The 17,712-nt window shown below is 44.1% G+C and overlaps 1 protein-coding gene across 3 annotated transcripts in view; it reads right to left on the bottom strand.

The window, feature by feature from the left end:
- Positions 1 to 17,042, bottom strand: part of SLC8A3 (solute carrier family 8 member A3) — a 172,129-nt gene extending 155,087 nt beyond the window's left edge. The window contains exon 1 of one of the 3 annotated variants that reach the window (XM_081185997.1): positions 16,392 to 17,042. The gene's annotated coding sequence lies outside the window, so the exon portion shown is untranslated. Of the gene's footprint in view, positions 1 to 15,677; positions 15,826 to 16,391 lie in introns of those variants that run through there. The other 2 variants (XM_081185999.1, XM_081185998.1) reach the window with 2 other exon arrangements.
- Between the last annotated feature and the right edge of the window lie 670 nt (positions 17,043 to 17,712).

The following is a 17,712-nucleotide window of genomic DNA, read 5'->3' as shown; positions in this document are numbered from 1 at the left end:
TCTGGATGGGGCTGCACTCTCTCTGAAGGAGTAGGTACATAGCTTGGGAATACCTCTGGGTCTACTGCTGTCACAAGTTGCCTCGTAGTGCAGAGTGCCTTCCATCAGCTTCAGCTGGTGGCCCAGATACAACCCTATCAGGATGGAGATACTGCACCTTGGCTTTCAGGAGTCAGCAAACTTTTTCAGCAGGGGGCCGGTCCACTGTCCCTCAGACCTTTGCGGGGGGTGGACTATATTGGGGGGGGGAATGAACAAATTCTTATGCCCCACAAATAACCCAAAGATACATTTTAAATAAAAGCACACATTCTACTCATGTAAAAGCACGCTAATTCCCGGACTGTCCGCGGGCCGAATTTAGAAGGCGATTGGGCCGGATCCGGCCCCCGGGCCTTAGTTTGCCTACCCATGCTTTAGTTCCTTGAGAATAGATTCATGTAGGCCTCTGTGCACATATGCCATCTGGGCAGGCTAATAATATCAGTTTACATATGCATGCTCATCACATGATGACTGTATTATTTATCTATTCATCTATTTATTTATTTTCTGACCCTTTTCCCTAACAGGGACTCAAGGCGACTTACAGATAAAATAAGAATAACCTGCTTGCATGAATGTGCCATCATGTATCCAACCTTACAGAGAGAAGTTACGTATCACCAATCAAGTTTATCTCAAGCAAGATGCTTTTCAGTGGAATTTCAAACACTCAGCTTTGCATACTGAGGGATGATGTGATAGGCAATCAAGTGATCAACATGTGCACCAACCCTGCAGGCCTCTGAGTAGGTTCAGGCAGAGGTATGGGGTCCCAGAATCTAGCTCAGCACAATTCTCACTCCAGCATTCCTTAATCCAGCTCCACCCCTGAAACCCAACCCCTCACCTTCTGATCCAGTCTGCCCACTCACGTAACCCCTGGCACAGATTCTGCTTCCCTCATTCCGAGCTCCTTGTTCATCATTTAGCTTTGTCCTCTGGCTTCTGACCAAGAGCTGCTTTCTGGCCAGAACATTGGCTTGCCCTTAGCGGATCTGCGGCCTCCAGCACTTTGGCTCTGACAAGGTTTCGAGCCTGACCTGGTGACCTGATCCCTGGCAGGCAGAATTGGAAGGGAAAGATGCAGCACAGTGATGCATCCTCTTCTTTATTCATACAACTCTGGAAATGGCTCGATTCTGCTTTTGGGGAACAGATCTACTGGAGTCATGCAAAGAGGAATGCATGTGCTAACGATGATCAAGACCACAAGATGGATGGTACCCTTCAGAAACGGTTGATGGAACAAAGTAAAGTACATCACAAGGCTACATGCTGTTATTTTTATTATTAATTATCTTTCAACTGTGAAACCTACACAGAATGAAAACGTTGTGCTTTCCTGTCTATATTATCTATTGTTCCTGAGCATGTATCTCTCTTCTTCTTCTGTGCCTTCTCTTCACTGTCACTCAAATCTCTCTACCCAAATGCTTCTGACACACAGTAATCACGGCAAACTGCTTGAATCTTTTAACAAGATCCCAATATGTAATTTCCTCAGCTTGGGAGGACACCTGCATGTGTTAGGCTATGTAAATGGGCCTGTTTGCTGGAGACAGTTCTGCCCACAAAGAAGGGGTGTGTGTCTTGACTGATTCAGTCGTTTTTGTGATCACTCGCAGATAAATTGATGGACACAAGCTGTTCGTAAAGGCATCTCCTGCCAGGCTATGCACAGGTAACTGTTTCTTCTTCTCTAAAAATGAACTACTGCTACCACAAGGCTACCAAAGGACCACCTTTCTCAGAGGGGAGGAAGGAGAAGACAGAACAGCCTATCAAGCTGCCCATCTATCTAACCCCTCACATTCCAGCTGAGGTAGCTTCTCTTTCCCCAAACTGCTACAACAGGGTGACCTAGGGACCATCTTGTTCATGGGGGATGAGAGATCTAGCTTGCAAAATGTGTTTCTTTCTCCCTATCAGGCCATTTTAGGATGCAGTCTTAATATTGCTGCGCGTCATCCCAGTCTCTGAGCTCTGCAAGATTCCAGGGGCTCCAGACGCTTACCCAGGGTTCATGTTTCCTTTTGGAAATGAGGCACAGCAGACACAGTGGTATCTTCATGATTTATGGCTTATTTACACATATATGCAACCTGGGCCTATGATGGAGGGGTTTGCAGCATTAGCACCTCAAAAGGGTCTTGGATAGCCACAGCCATGGGTTCAAACCGACATCAAACATTGCCCTCCGATTCTTTCTCCAGATAGCTGCTTTACTTCTAGGTCATATCACTGCAAACTCTAAATTCAGGCTTTGTCCTTCTAACTATCTCTGAGTTGAGGGAGGGGTATCACCCATTTGTCATATCACACAGAGTCCCCTCCTTTGTATTTTCTAAAACAAAATAGTAGCTGAAACAAAGCCATCCTTCAAATTTTACAATGCAATTATCAAGCCAAGTAATTTGCACAGAAATGGATATGCTAGGTTTGAGTGCCTGTAAAAATGCACATTAGTGAAAGTAACACCAAAAAATGTGTTATTTTAGGGAAAATTTATCTGCAAAAAATATGTATATTGGGCAAACTTGCATATAAACAATGGCAGAAAATGCTAATGGAAGTGTCCAATTGAAATAGAAGTGTACAACTGAAATAATACATCCTATGAGATCAATAATGATGGTCTGCCATTTTCATTCTTCCCATTAAGGAAGTCCCGGTGATTCCAAGGACTCCAGTAATACAGTTTGGACACCACTGATCTAAGTATTTAGTTCTGTAAAAAATAAAGGGAGAGTTTCCCATTCTTTAAAATTTTTCATCTCAAAGTGGTTATTTTCCTGATTTTAGACTATTTTAAAGTCCTGTAGAAATAGTAGAAATGCTATTTTATTTTTGTGTGTGCCTGAATTATTATGAGTTTAAGCCATATTTGAAACTCTTGCCTTGCCTAGACGCCTGAAACAGTGATGGTCTAGCTACATGTGACACTTAACAGCATGCTTAGCAATCCTGCTATTGGTCATTCTTAGTTAGATACCTGGTGGGAGGAAAATAGTCATCATCACTGCAGTGTATGGAGGAAAGATTTGTGCATTCCTTCACTAGTGGAAATCTCAGAAAAATCACATCTCCCCCTGTGTAGCAATTAGCATTGGGGTTGGGGGGACATCCTACTGGTGCCAATGCAAGGGAGAACAGGTGATGGGTTGAACTAAATAGCTAGAAAAGTATGCACAGACCGCTGTTTGGATGCCCCGAGTCCCCTATTTGCCTGGGTCATAGGCTGACAACAGCAATTGGATGCAGGTCCCACAGAAAATTCTGAGATCAACAGGAATGTGAAGAGTGACAAATAATATTTGGACCATGACAAGCTGAAGGACAGCATAAACTGAATTTCTGCTGAACTAAATCTGGGGAGAATCAGATGAGACAAGGTATCTCAAAGGGATGGAGTGAAAGTTAAGGAAGGATGATTTCTCTTCTCAGATAGGTCTCATTTGTTTGGCAGCCGTATCTCAGAGCCTTTCTGCACAATCAGTTTATTTTACAATAAATGTGCATTTGATTCTCATTTGGCGTGCCTTCCCTCAAGTCGTACCTCTGATGCAGCAGGATTACATTTTGGAGCACTTAAATTCACAATATTTGCAGCTGAAAAAGTGGACTATTTCTCCCAAGTAGCCCATTCATTGCAATTTTTACTGCTTGTGGAAGGTGGCTGTACAAGGGTCAGGAATGTGAAGCGGATTTTTCTTATCACATAATTAATGGTATGTGACACAACTGTCCCTTCTTCCTTCCCCCCATGTTCTGCCCCTAAAAAATTTTAAAATATTGGGAGGATATATTTCCCCCCAGGATGCAATTCCAACACATGATCATTAAGCCCCAGCAGACACCTCCCGCCCCTATCCCTAAAGCAGGGTGTGGAGCCCTCCAGATGTTTTAGGCCTACAACTCCCATGATCCCTAGCTAGCAGGACCAGTGGTCAGGGATGATGGGAACTGTAGTCTCAAAACATCTGAAGGGCCGAGGTTGAGGAATCCTGTTGTAGTCTGAAGCATCCATAGGGCACCATATTGGCTACCTGTCTCAAAGTGATGCCCTGTCATATTGTAAATTTGTATTGGATTTTCCTTCATTTTTAATTCTACACACACACACAGTCCTTTGGTGTGATTGCATAATATCCCATCTCACACCCTATGAAGCAGATCTAGGTAGATTTTTTTGTTAAGACGTACAGGCGACAATACAGCTGTTCCCTGCATCACAGTTATCCCTGCTTCCTAATGCTGCATCTCCATCCATTCCAGGTGGATGTGATCCTAGAGATGCAAGTGGTGCTATTGCCATTGCAGAGGGACCTCTGACAGTATCAATGAAGTCGTAAACACAGATGCATTCCACTCAGGTCATATATGGCACCAAAAAGCATCACCTGCACTTTTTCATTTGTTGGTTCACATATGAATAACATTACTTCAGGAAAGAACTCATTCAAAAAAACTGAACATAAACTGAAGTCAAGATTTTCATCTACACAGAGATTACATTCACATTAGGAGCTATTTAAAATAGTCAAATAATTTTATGCTCCTGTGTGAAGCCCCAGAGATAACTTGGTGAACACACCAACAGATTTCCTGTCTGGCCAATAGACCTGAGGTATTCTTACACCTCATCAAGCTATCTAGGCTGCCATAAAGCGGATTGGGGTGATGATGATGATAAAGCAACCATTTCACTCAAAAACTGGTGTGAATGTAACCACCTGTATCTACCAAGCCTCCATCTTGTTCCATGGTGATGGCTCTTAAATGTCAGCAAATCAGGAACAAAATCCCCTGAAGTAAGCAATTTCAAAAAGAATCTACGTTTATTGCCCCCATTGCTGGCAGCCTAGCAACCCACCCACAAGGCTAATTTGGGATTATTATTATTATTTTAATTAATCACGATCTCACTTTGCTTGGAGTTCAGTTATGAAGAGATACAGTTCTGAGGCAACTAGCCTAAATGTGTCATTAAAAAAAATAATACTTGCAGAAAGATTTCTCTTTAGATTTAGATATTCAGCATGGCCCCTGTAGCTGAATTATGGGAACTAATAAGGGATTATAGGTGTGACAGAAACCTTCTTCAAGCACTGCAATAAAGAGGGGGAGCAGCAGAGATGAGACTGTTAGCTCTGCCCCCCCCCCATTCCAACACCTCCCAACTTCTGGGGGAACAATCTTCTTCTGAAGTGGGGAGATTTCTATACTCATGCATACTTTTCCCTGCGGTTCTGAAATGTGTGGGGAGCATCCACAAATATAGAAGGCATATGGCCATCCATTTAGTGCGGATATCAGAATGGTATCAAGAAGCAGGGCAAGACTACATAAATGATATTGAACTATATTTTGTAGGAATTCTGCCAAATGCTCTTTTGTGGATGAATGATGACAACAAAGTTAAGACAAGGGGCCAAGCAGCATCTTCCTGAGGTTATGGAACATGTGGGATAAATTTTCCCCACTGGCCTCTGAAATTTTATAAAAATTGGGCTATTGGTATGTTCACTAACAGCCAAAAAGGCAATCTTAATAAATTTCTGATTGTAGCTTTAACACAGATGGAGGATAGATTGGAAAATTCAAATTTAATATTATTTGAGTATTTTCAAATATGAGACTTTCTAAACTATTGGTTAAGATTGAATGTCAGTGAACTGAAGCAGTTAAAGCGATTCAGAAAAACAAATTTGGGATATACATCTATAGATATGTGCCATCTAGAATTTGCTTAATTATATTATCCAAAGAAGAGAGCCAAATCAGTTATACCACACATGAAAAGGGAAATAATATTTAAAGAATAGTTTTTGATGGCATATGGAAATATAGTTGGCTAAATATCAACAGATACACAGCGTCAATAACCTTGATAATGCAATAAAATGTGGATAAATTGGTACCTAATCTTTATCAGGTTTATTTAGGATTTATAAAACCACGCGTTCTAATAATTGGAAATGTGGAATGGGCAGATTGACTTTTCCCACTGGTGGTGGACCTGCCCCGTGGCAAAGAATTATAGGCAGGAGATTTTACAGAATGTTCAACTGATTTTGAAATATAGACTCTAGTTCGACTCTAAACTACTTTTATTGAATTATTTTAAAGATGTTGTCTCACAGGTGAAAGAGAAATTATTGTTATTTATGATTGTGGTGGTAAGGACACTTTAAGATATTGGAAAAATAATCAATCTCCTCAGCTGCAAGAATGGTACATCAAAATGTGGAATTTCACTATACCCTATGGGTAAAGCAATTGTGGGGTAGCAGGGATTTGAATGGATTTAGTGGGTTTGAACAAGAATAGGCTTCTTTTTAAAAAGTATAAAAGAAGGAAGGGAGCTGGCCTGCACTGGTAACCCTTGTCATGCTTTCTAAGTTTTAGCTAAGTAGATTAACACAGAGATAAGCATCTTTTCTAACAACAGACCTGTTCTTGGAAGTGCTCTTAATGGGTTTCAGCCCTCATAAACATAACATTCTATTTATATTCTTTAATATGATAAGAATGCTTCCTATTATTTTTCACATTGTGCATTTTGTAAATTAATTTTGAAAAGGAAAGACTCTCAAAGGTTGCCTTCCACGGGTCGGAGAGCCATGTGACTGACATGCTTGTCTCCAGCATCCCATTTCATACAGTTGTGCCATCGTTCTTTATCGTAACATGTAAAGAGGGCTAGAGTTGTAATGGGAGCTGTGTCAGATACCAACTTTCTGTGGGAAAGTAAAATGGCAGCTCCTAAATCCCAACTGTGCCACAGTGTTCTGGAGAGTGTTGCGGGGGCACCGTGAGATATTATAATGGTATCTCAAAGATCCCAGCTGCCTGATACTCATTGAAAGAAGATAAAAGAGAACCTCAGCACAGGTGTTAGCAGTGCACATGTCAGAGTGGTAGTGTCTGAAGATGGGCCGTGCCATATCCCTTCTTGCCTTGCCATTGGCTGGGTCTGACACCCACACACCTGACACAATGCAGTTTTGTTGTTGTTGTTTAGTCATTTAGTCATGTCCGACTCTTCGTGACCCCATGGACCAGAGCACACCAGGCACTCCTGTCTTTCACTGCCTCCTGCAGTTTGGTCAAACTCATGTTTGTATCTTCGAGAACACTGTCCAACCATCTTGTCCTCTGTCATCCCCTTCTCCTTGTGCCCTTCATCTTTCCCAACATCAGGGTCTTTTCTAGGGAGTTTTCTCTTCTCATGAAGTGGCCGAAGTACTGGAGCCTCAGCTTCACGATCTGTCCTTCCAGTGAGCACTCAGGGCTGATTTCCTTAAGAATGGAGAGGTTTGATCTTCTTGCAGTCCATGGGACTCTCAAGAGTCTCCTCCAGCACCATAATTTAAAAGCATCTGTTCTTCGGCGATCAGCCTTCTTTATGGTCCAGCTCTCACTTCCATACATCACTACTGGGAAAACCATGGCTTTAACTATACGGACCTTTGTTGGCAAGGTGATGTCTCTGCTTTTTAAGATGCTGTCTAGGTTTGTCATTGTCTTTCTCCCAAGAAGCAGGAATCTTTTAATTTCGTGACTGCTGTCACCATCTGTGGTGATCATGGAGTCCAAGAAAGTAAAATCTTTCACTGCCTCCATTTCTTCCCCTTCTAAACTTCAGCTGAGAAGACAATGTGGAAGGGAATACCTGTTCCATTTTCACACCTGCTGTTGCTGCAGACCACTGTGGCACAGACTCGGCCAGCAACAGACTATTCTAAAGACAGCTATGCTGGAACCCACAACTTTTCTTTATCCAGCATTAATTACAGTCAAGTTAGTGGATCCACTGGAGAAATGGTGCGGTTCGACAACTACAGCATTGTCTTAAGACTACAGGCCGCAAGTCATCGCCTCCAGCGTAAAAAGAGGAAGAGACTTTTCTAATAAGCAAAATGGCCACAGCGCCCTTACGTAATGCATGCTCTTGCTTCACTGAAGTGAACGAACAAATGTTTGCTTCAGTGACAGTACAGATTCTGCCAAAAAGTAGCAGTGAAAACGTCCTCTTGCCTGGTCACCTGTGGTGAGAGAATTTGTTCCAGATGACCATGAAAGTAAACTGCTATAACCTGGAAGAGCTACATCTGCTCCTTTTTTCAGGCAAATGACTAACAGAGAAATCCTATGCATATTTATCAGAAGTAAGTCCCATTGGGTTCAACGGAGCTTGTTCACAAGTAAGTATGCAGAGAACTGCAGTCTAATGTATGCATGTTTGGGCAGACGGACTGATTTTCTGAGCCAGTAACTTTAAAAGAATGTTTTCCTGTTTGTTTGCTTGCTTGCTTTGCCACTTTAAAAAAGCCCAGTAACAGCATCTGATCCTAGATATCCCCATCAGGTACTCTGAACCATTTACCATATGTTAGCAAATTGCATCAAAACATTAGGGTTCTTCTTAGCTAAATCAATTGGAATACTCTGCAAAATAAGTAATATGTGCCAGAAGCAAAAGTATGGAGTCTCTCAATTGGGAGATCTGTGGATGATTTTCCTGACTTTACAGCTTCTGCCACAACATAAAACGATCTCTGTGTTTATTTAATTTCTTTAAATATTGAATTAGATCATATTATTGCTTGATTGAGAAACAAATGAAATTTGGCAGGCAGCCCAAGCTGGAGCATGTTAAAACACACTGAAGAAGGCCACCTAAAGAAAATACTCATTTGGCTTTTATGTGAAATGTTTTTTTTAAAACAGAGTCTGATGGGGGGGCAGAGAGAACAAGCACATTTTTATATTTGTATAATCACATATTGCCTTCAATAACACACTGGATTACCAGTTTAGCTGAGGATCTCTCACTTGTTGTTCAAAAGGTTGCTGAATCTGTTACATGCAACAAAAAAAACAGAATTCAGCCAGACTTAAGCACTGCCTAACATTCCAGATTTCCCTGGGACACGTGACTGTTTGTTCTAAAAAAATCAATAGAACTTTGAAAATGTTAACACTGAATGGATTGGGCCCAATACCCACAACTGCTGATTTCCTAACAACTGCATCTAAAACATCTTACTCTGGAAATAAGTGCTACTTATTTTAAACAGTTCTCCTAACAAATATGGCACTTGGGATTTCAAGTACTACCTAAGCTCCTTCTCCCTTTCAGTTTCATGGTATTGAGTATTACAGAGTTATGTATTATAGCATTACAAACGGTAATAAGGGGTAATAATGGTGTGGTTTTTTTGTTAATCTAAAATGACTAAGTACTTATGTTGCCTTTTAGTGGGCCTAAATCCATTCCACTGAGTTATGTTTGGAGATCTATAAAACACTTAAAATGTTCACACCCACTGTGATGATTGCGGGGGGTATTTTAAATTTTCTGTGGTCTTGAACAGACCTGCCCAGCATAAACACAACAAGTTTAACCCAACCTGCTAATCTCCTTGTCTGCCGTTACTTGAATTCCAAGCTTGCCCACCCCGGCAAATAATATAATTTGCCCATCGCTGGTGGTCTGCATTTGGCTGGTAGGTCAAATGTAGGCTTGGCTTATAGCAATCTTCCTCTCCCTGATGAGCTACAGATGTTTTTGACTACATCTCCCATCACTCCAGACACTAGCATAACAATGTCAGCTACGAGGGGAATTGCAATCCAACCACATCAGGAGGATGCCAGGTTAAGGAAGACTGGCCTAGAGTATTCTACAAACCTGCCATGCTCATCCAAATTGGTGCCCTCTTCGGATAAACTACCAGAGGATGTTCTAGGGCAATGCAAACTGAGGATACACTCCACAGCAACTTCCTCAAAATGGGGATAGTCTGCTGCAGTCTAAAATAAGTTTATCATAACAGTGCAAGGACAGCCTTTGAAACAAAACCAACTATTCCTGCTACTTCTGCTCTTTTGGTTGCTAATGATGGATCAGGCTGCGGGCCTTAGCACCAATTAACTACGAGAAAGCTGCAACAAAACCTTACTTCCAGAAAAGGTGTTTAGGAGGGCTGGTATTAATCTAAGCATTTCTTTTTTAAAAAGAGAGATAAAATTCGCTATTTAAGTCACTGCCAGTATGCCATGAAAACTCAAACATCTTAAAAGGATGTGGTTAGAGGGGTTTTTTTAAGGCCTGCTCTGGGATCTGTAGTGTGTGGGGGCAGGAAAGAAAGAAACGAACATGACATTATTTAGCACATCACACTAAGCCAAACAATGGCTTTAGATAGAAAACGTGAGCTCCCAGAGAACATCTTGCAGCCTCTCTGCTCCTTTTTTCTGCTACCGCTCAATGAGCTAAGCAAAGGTTTAGTATGTTATCTGAACCTTGGCTGTAACCAGACCTTAGTTCTAGCTCATGGTTAGTCTGGAGGCAGCTTAACCAGGACACACTATGGCAGATCTTGGCTTAGCATGTTGCGTCACCCAAAGGGACCATGGAGGAGCAAAGTGGCTGCAAACAGTGGTGCGCCTGCTATCTTCCTTATACAGTTTCAGGCAAATGCTAATGACGCACCTCTTTACCCTGTCGTTTGACACTTGAGGTGTATATTTTAGTTCCCACTTTATAACGGTTTTTAAATATTGTGTTTTAATATTGTAACCTGCCCTGGAGCCTTAGGGTGAAGGGTGGGTAAACAAACAAACAAATCATCAGCACCACCATCTTCATCTAGTCCAGCATTAGAACAGAGTAAAGGTAAAGGTAAAGGGACCCCTGACCATTAGGTCCAGTCGTGGCCGACTCTGGGGTTGCGGTGCTCATCTCGCTTTATTGGCCGATGGAGCCGGTGTACAGCTTCCGGGTCATGTGGCCAGCATGACTAAGCCGCTTCTGGCGAACCAGAGCAGCGCACGGAAATGCCGTTTACCTTCCCGCTGGAGCAGTACGTATTTATCTACTTGCACTGTGTGGTTTCGAACTGCTAGGTGGGCAGGAGCAGGTACCGAGCAATGGGAGCTCACCCCGTTGTGGGGATTCGAACCACCAACCTTCTGATCGGCAAGTCCTAGGCTCTGTGGTTTAACCTACAGCGCCACCCGCATCCCCCTAGAACAGAGTAATCAGCTCTAAACAAGTACCCATGGGGCAAAAGTATCACCTTTAGTGAATGAGGAAATTTAGCAGGCCTCATTTTCAAACTCAGGAAATTCTCCAAAGTGGCTGAAACAATATTTTATTTTATTTTATTTTATTTATTTTATATCACTTCTCTACAATCTGTGTAAGAAATTCTAGAAGGATAGTCATGCTAGATTGTAGCAGCATTCATTGTTGTTTCTGATAGAAACTAATACACTCAAACCTGGACTTCTAGCTCTTAGTGTATCCCAACTTTTGTAGAATGCCTAGTTAAGAGTACATTTCTGGTGAAGCAGCACTGAGAACTGCAGTCTCCGGGCAGATTATCTGTAATGGTTACTGTGATTCATAAACTTCAGAATATATATTAGAAAAGCTTCAACTCCAGCTTGCATTTTCACCAGAAGCTCTTGATGCATTTTTCTGCCTGGACGCAGAGGGCCACTGGCAATTTCTAGGCACACTCTAGGGCTAGTTATCAAGCAGAATTCATAAATGAACAACTTCGAGTTTTAAGCAGTTCTGCTGCCTACACGCACTATGTCAGACATCTCAGAACAGGCCCACTTAAAATGACTTTTTTCATGCTTTGGAAGATGTAAAAATAACATAACATCTTAGATGCACAGCTCCCTTAAAACCAACGATGAGAAAAGAAATCCATACAAAAAAAACTTTTTAACAGGAAGCTGGTTTCATAGTAGCATAATTCACGAAGATTATAGGCCAGCTGCTTCTCCCAAATAAACATCGGGTGCATATGGTATAATATTTATATTTGTATAGCACTTTGGTGTGTTCAGAGAACTTCACATATCAAAACATCCTGTAAGATCAGTATCATTAATGCATTACAGTGGAACCTTGTGTTACCATTACAGTGGAACCTCGGGATCCATTCCGGAGGCCCATTCATAACACGGAACTGATGTAAGCTGAAATGCCGCGTCTGCGCACAGCGCGATTTAGCACTTCTGCGCATGCGCGAGTGGTGAAACCTGGAAGTAACCCGTTCCAGTACTTCCGGGTTGCCGTGGGATGCAAGACGAAAACACGCAACCTGAAGCGGACACAACATGATGTATGACTGTATTACAAAGGCAAATCTAAGAGGTAGAGGTCTGTCTATGGCAGGGGTAGCCACCGTGATGCACTTCAGGGCAATGATCAGAGGTGATGGGACTGGAGTTGTAGTTCAGAAACAAGTGGAGGGCACCATAACTGCTAACCCTGTCCTAAGGTCACTAGTGAGTTCAGGGCGAAGGGATTTCCTAATTCATATGTCACTGGCTTAGCTACTCTGCCAGCATTCCCACTGTGTTCTTCTTCGAATGCGAAGCAAATCATTTTGTATGTACTGAGAGAAACTAGGCAGATCTTCAGTCTATTGGAAGGACATTCTCACTGGTAAGTGAAGAGACAAATGTTTATTATACAGGTATGTACATTTAAATGACCTAAACAGGATGCACATCATGAGAATGCAAACATGGTATATATGTCTGGGGTGGGTGGCTTTGAGTGTGTTACTCTGCTGCTGTCAGAAAAAAATGCAAAAAGGGTAGTGTCTCCTATTCCTCCACATAGTGTGACCCACAATCTAATGTTATCAGGAACTTGTCCAGCAGCCATAAAACCAGAGAACTCCAGCTGGTCTTGTGGTGTTACCAAACACATAAAAATTCCATTGCCTCCATGGTTGCTAATGTCTTTGCTGTTAGAGCATCCAGGGAAGCTGCAGAGGGTTGCTCATTACTCTTTACAAATAAATGAAATTATTCACCCAATACCAATAAAAGAGCTGTCAACAGAAACAATTGACCAATGTCTCTCTGGCTAAAGCCTATCCAGCACACGCCACGGATAGCAACAGCTTTAATATGCTGTTGTCCTGGCTAGACATCAGCAATTGCCAGGGTACCCCAGAACAGACATGTGCTCTGGGGCCCCCACTTCAATTTCCCATAAAAGCACAAGCGTGACACTATGTCTGGTGCCATGGGACACTGTGAGATATTGAAATGCCAGCTCCGAGCCAGTCTTGGAGCACTGCTGCCACTTCTTCCAAGTATGCCTAAGGGAGAATGGCCATCAATGTAAGTGGGAACCCACATTGTTGAGGACCTCACTCAAGCATGGAGCTGACCCAGCCATTACCAGAGCTTTCTTGGCTCCCAGCTTTTGGAGTACCTGAATATGGCATTTTCTTACCCTGAAATTAGCATTTATATTTTGCTGCTGTGCTAAACACACATGTAACCTCCACTGAATAGATTTCAGTTCCCCCTCTTTCACTCTGCAGTAGAGAAATATCAGGCTGGTTACTCTCAAGAACGCAGAAGAAGCTTGCGTGACTTGTCCAAGGTCACGTCTAAAGTATTGGTGGGTACATAAGTGGAATCCCACAAATCATTCCTTTTAACTTGCTCAACTCAAAGCTTTCCTCTTTAATTCAGATTTTGTCCTTTAATCATGCAACACACACATGATCCCCACTAAGTACATCTTCTACCATCTAGCAGTGTCTAATTGAAGAACAGAGCCTTCCCACAGAAAAGAAGGTCCACTCCCATAATTGTGGGACACTGGCTAGTTATAGCCACCATGTGAAACTGCAGTGTTACACCAAAGGTTCGCTGAAATTACAGAGTTACAGCAAATGGATACTTTTATCAGTCAATGCAGAAAAACAAATGAAACAAATATCTAAAGCCCAGCTTCTCATGAATGAAACTTTTACTGACTAGGAGGGAATCATCCTGTTCCAACTGCACAGAATTTCAGCCACTTGAGTTCCTCCAGTCTCAGTCCATCCAAGGGATGGATTATTAGCAAGCAACCAATGAGAACAACAGAAGAGAAACGCAGTGTTGTTCTGCACTAGAGGGTTGAACTAAAAGGAAGTGGGTTTGGATGCCAGTAGGCAGCCTTTATCATTTTTCTTGGTCTACCTCCCAACTGATAACAGGTGACCTTCCATTACGGGCTAATTGTGAAGATGGATTAAATCAGAAAGCGTTCTCAGGTACCCCGCGCAAACAGAGTGCAGGCTATACAGAGAAGGCTGGTTTTATTTCCACTGCTTTGGAAGTTTGTCCTTTCCAAAGAAAATACCACAGCAAGTTTAGTTAAAGCCAGTGTACACATTACCTGAAAAGCTTTCCAAAAGGCAGATGGAATCGGGATGTGTGGATCTACAATCTCAGTACACGTCTACCAAAGAACTCCCCAAGCCAAAGTCAGGTTTGTGGTGACTCCACCACATAACCACTATATTCTAAAAACGGCCACGTAGAATAACCATCGGAATTAAGAAGTAGCAAGCAATGCAATCTTGGTCCCACCAGAAAACCCTTCTTCAAATATCTCTCTTCTTTCATTTTCCATTGAGAGCTGTGTTATTTAGGACTGTTCTACAGGACAGAGCCATGCCAGGCAAACTAAGAACCACATTTGCATGCTTCTCGTTAAAGGGAAATGGTCCTGTCAGGATAGGACAAATGTGCATTTTCAGAATCTGCAGAGGAAGGGGAAAACACCACATTTCAGAAGAGACAAACAATAACTAATATTTGTTCCTGTGTTAAGTTTTCAAAATTGGCCCTTAGCATTTAAAAAAAAAAACTTAACCTGTAAATATTTTCATTTATTCCTGCATAAGGCAGCAGCACGACACTTCCAAAGAGAAGCACCTGATCTACAAGTGTCCCTTATTTTTAACTGGATGAACCCCTTATTCAAAAAAGGGTTGGGGCATACACGTGATTTTTCACCCTAGGCTTGGGGGCTCTTTGGCCCCGGTTCTCCCTCCTGACATTTTGGTGTGTGTGTTTTTTTGTGTGTTTTTTTTTAAGGAAAAGAGAGAATGGGCTTCGTAGGCCCAACAAGCCAGGAAGGGGCAAGGCGTGATCCCCTTCCGGGAAGCAGCCACGATCCCCGTCCGCCCCCTCGCCTCCCGTTCCTACAAAGTGAACTGCCCTCCTTGCCCTATTTAGAAAAGTGGATGGCGCAGGAGCTATATTTGAAAACCGAGGTAAACAAGATCTCGGCGGTAGTGGATGGAGCACGACAGCTGCCTAAGATTAATCGCGCAAGTCGAGGGGGGAAAGGGAGACCCGCGCAAACACATGGGAAGATTGCGGGGGGGGGGGGCTTGCCTGCAAGGGCTTCCTTTGCTTTCATTTTGAAATGGGTCCCGAGCCCAAACAGCGGCTAGAAATCCCTTTTCCTTGAACTGCAGCCGGCCCTTCTCTCTACCCGAACAACCCCTCCTCGGCCATTAAAACAGACATCTAGATGTTCTGTGGAGTGATCCCAGCACGATCGCTGTTTTTTTTAAGGAACAAGTCGATTGGTTTATGGGGTCTCCGTTTGCGCCACTTTTGTGCAAAGCTCTTAGCTATGGCTCCAGACCCAAACAAGACCCAAATAGGGCGTTTGGGGAGAGAAAAAGAAATTTATGGCCACTGCATTAAAGGCATCTATTCTGCCCATTGCTCCTGCCTCCCTTCCCTTCCCTTCCCCCACCCCGGAAAAAAAACCCCAAATCCTCGTCTCCCCTCACCTCCTGCACTGAGCCACCTCTCTCGCCCTTCCCTCCTGCATCTGTTCCAAAAGGCTGTCAGCAAGTTCGGCAGCAAGGAATCAAGGAATCCCCGGGTTTTGGCTGTGAAACGGAGCGCCCTGCACGCTTCTCGCCGGAGCCCTTGCCGGCTTGTTATTATATTAAAATCTCACCGCCCCCACCCAGCCTCTCTCCTGATCCCCGCGCAAAAGCCGCTACGGCGAGGGGGTGGGGTGGCAGGAGAGTTTGGAGAGCGGCAGGCAAAAGCGAGCAGGGGCAGCCTGCTTCCATGCACCTTCTGACGGAGCACCAACCCCGAGCAGATCCCCTCCTTCCCTGCAATTTCCTCCGGCTCCTTCAAACGGTCTGCGTGCAAAACTAGGATGCGAGGCTGCAGCACCCGGCTTATCTCCATATGCATGTGCAACACACACGCACGCACTCATAAATGCACAGCCTCACACGCAGGCAAGCGACAGCTCCATCCTCCAAGCAGGGAAACGGCCCTCCTGTTTGCATTTGCAACATCTGATCCAGCAATTTCCTGATGGGGGGCTTGCTTTTTGCAAGGAGACCCTTCCCTCTCCTCTCCCTAAACGCACACATACACGCAACTATATAGGAATTCGCATGCAGTAGCGAAACTAGGACTTCCCAGCCACAAGCCTGCATATTTTGTTTACAGTGAAATGGGAATGGACCTCTGCCACTTACCTTTCTGATTCTTTGCGGGGGGCGGGGGTCCTCCTTGCTCCCCAGTTTACAGATCCTTCCGGTTCTCTAAAGCGATCTCATTGCATCTCGTGCCCGATCGTTGCCAGGACAGGAGGGAGGATGGTGAGGTGTGGAGCGGAGAGGGTGCGAGGGGGGGCCTCCTTGGCATGTCAATCCAACTTGCCTGGCTCGCCGGTGGACCGAGCTCCTCTTCCACCGCTGCGCGTGGGGAAGTGCATTTGAAAAATGGGGAAGTGCGTGGGTTTAAAAAACACGGGCGATTCCCCCTCCCCACCGCCCGGCCTCGCTTATGCTCGGTGGTGTGTGCAGAGTAATTTGGAGAGGGGAGGGAGGGAGGCACAGTGGAGATGAAGATAAGGTGGGCGAGCGAAAAGAGCGGGGGTGGTTGGGAGGGAGGTGGGGGTGGTGGCGGCACACCCCGCCTCTTCCAAAAGAAAATAGACAGCAGGGTGGGCTTCTCCTCACACCATCCCTGGTGCTTCAGAAGAGAGAGAGGGAGACTTCGCAGCCTGGCAAGACAGCAAGCGGGCCAACCTCGGCGCCTGCTTGCTTTCTGGATGAGAGGCAGACCCAGCCAGCCTTGTGCACAACTGCAGCAGAGAAGCCAAATCAAAAAGCCAATCTGCGAGCCTCTCCAAACTCCACGTCACCCTATCAGCTGGGAGCAAGAACTGCAACCGAATTACAAGCCATGCATATTTATCCTTCGCAACGCTGCGGGGGGGGGAGGGGGGCTTTTCGGATTGTGTACTTTGAAGCGCACGGAACCACAGGCAAGCCCCGCGCAAAATAAATACATGAATGGGCTGTCTCTCTCCAACGGACGGACGAATGGATGGACAGTCAGATGAGTGGAGACCCCCGGGGGGCAGAGATTCTCCCCTCCTCCCCTTTTAGTTATGTGGCTTTGACTTTGCGCCTTCTATATTGGGGGTAGCAAAAGGAGGAGGGAGAACAAGATCTGACCCTTGGAATATTATTATTTTTTCAGAAGTAGAAAAACAAAACCCCAAACTAACCCAAATCTTTCATTCGGTTGGATGTATCTGCCAAGGACATCTGAGAGAGAATAAATATAGCTGCTGAAAACTGCTTAGGCAGAATCCGTGTTGGCTTTTGGGAATCGGTTGGATGCAGCCTGTTCATGTGGCCGTGGTGGAGTTGGTGGGAATGCGCCCAGTCATCTTTCTTAACCGAAGTCAAATAACTACTTGGGAGGCAGCAGCAACCATTTGGAAGCTAAAAATATGACCCACTGCCTCACAAATTGCTGTTTGGCTTCAGTGACAAATGACCAGGC

Source organism: Podarcis bocagei (genome assembly GCF_964188305.1).
Source record: "Podarcis bocagei genome assembly, chromosome: 1".
NCBI lineage: Eukaryota > Metazoa > Chordata > Lepidosauria > Squamata > Lacertidae > Podarcis > Podarcis bocagei.
Note: the sequence above shows the minus strand (reverse complement) of the source record. Positions and strands in the feature narration are given on the sequence as shown.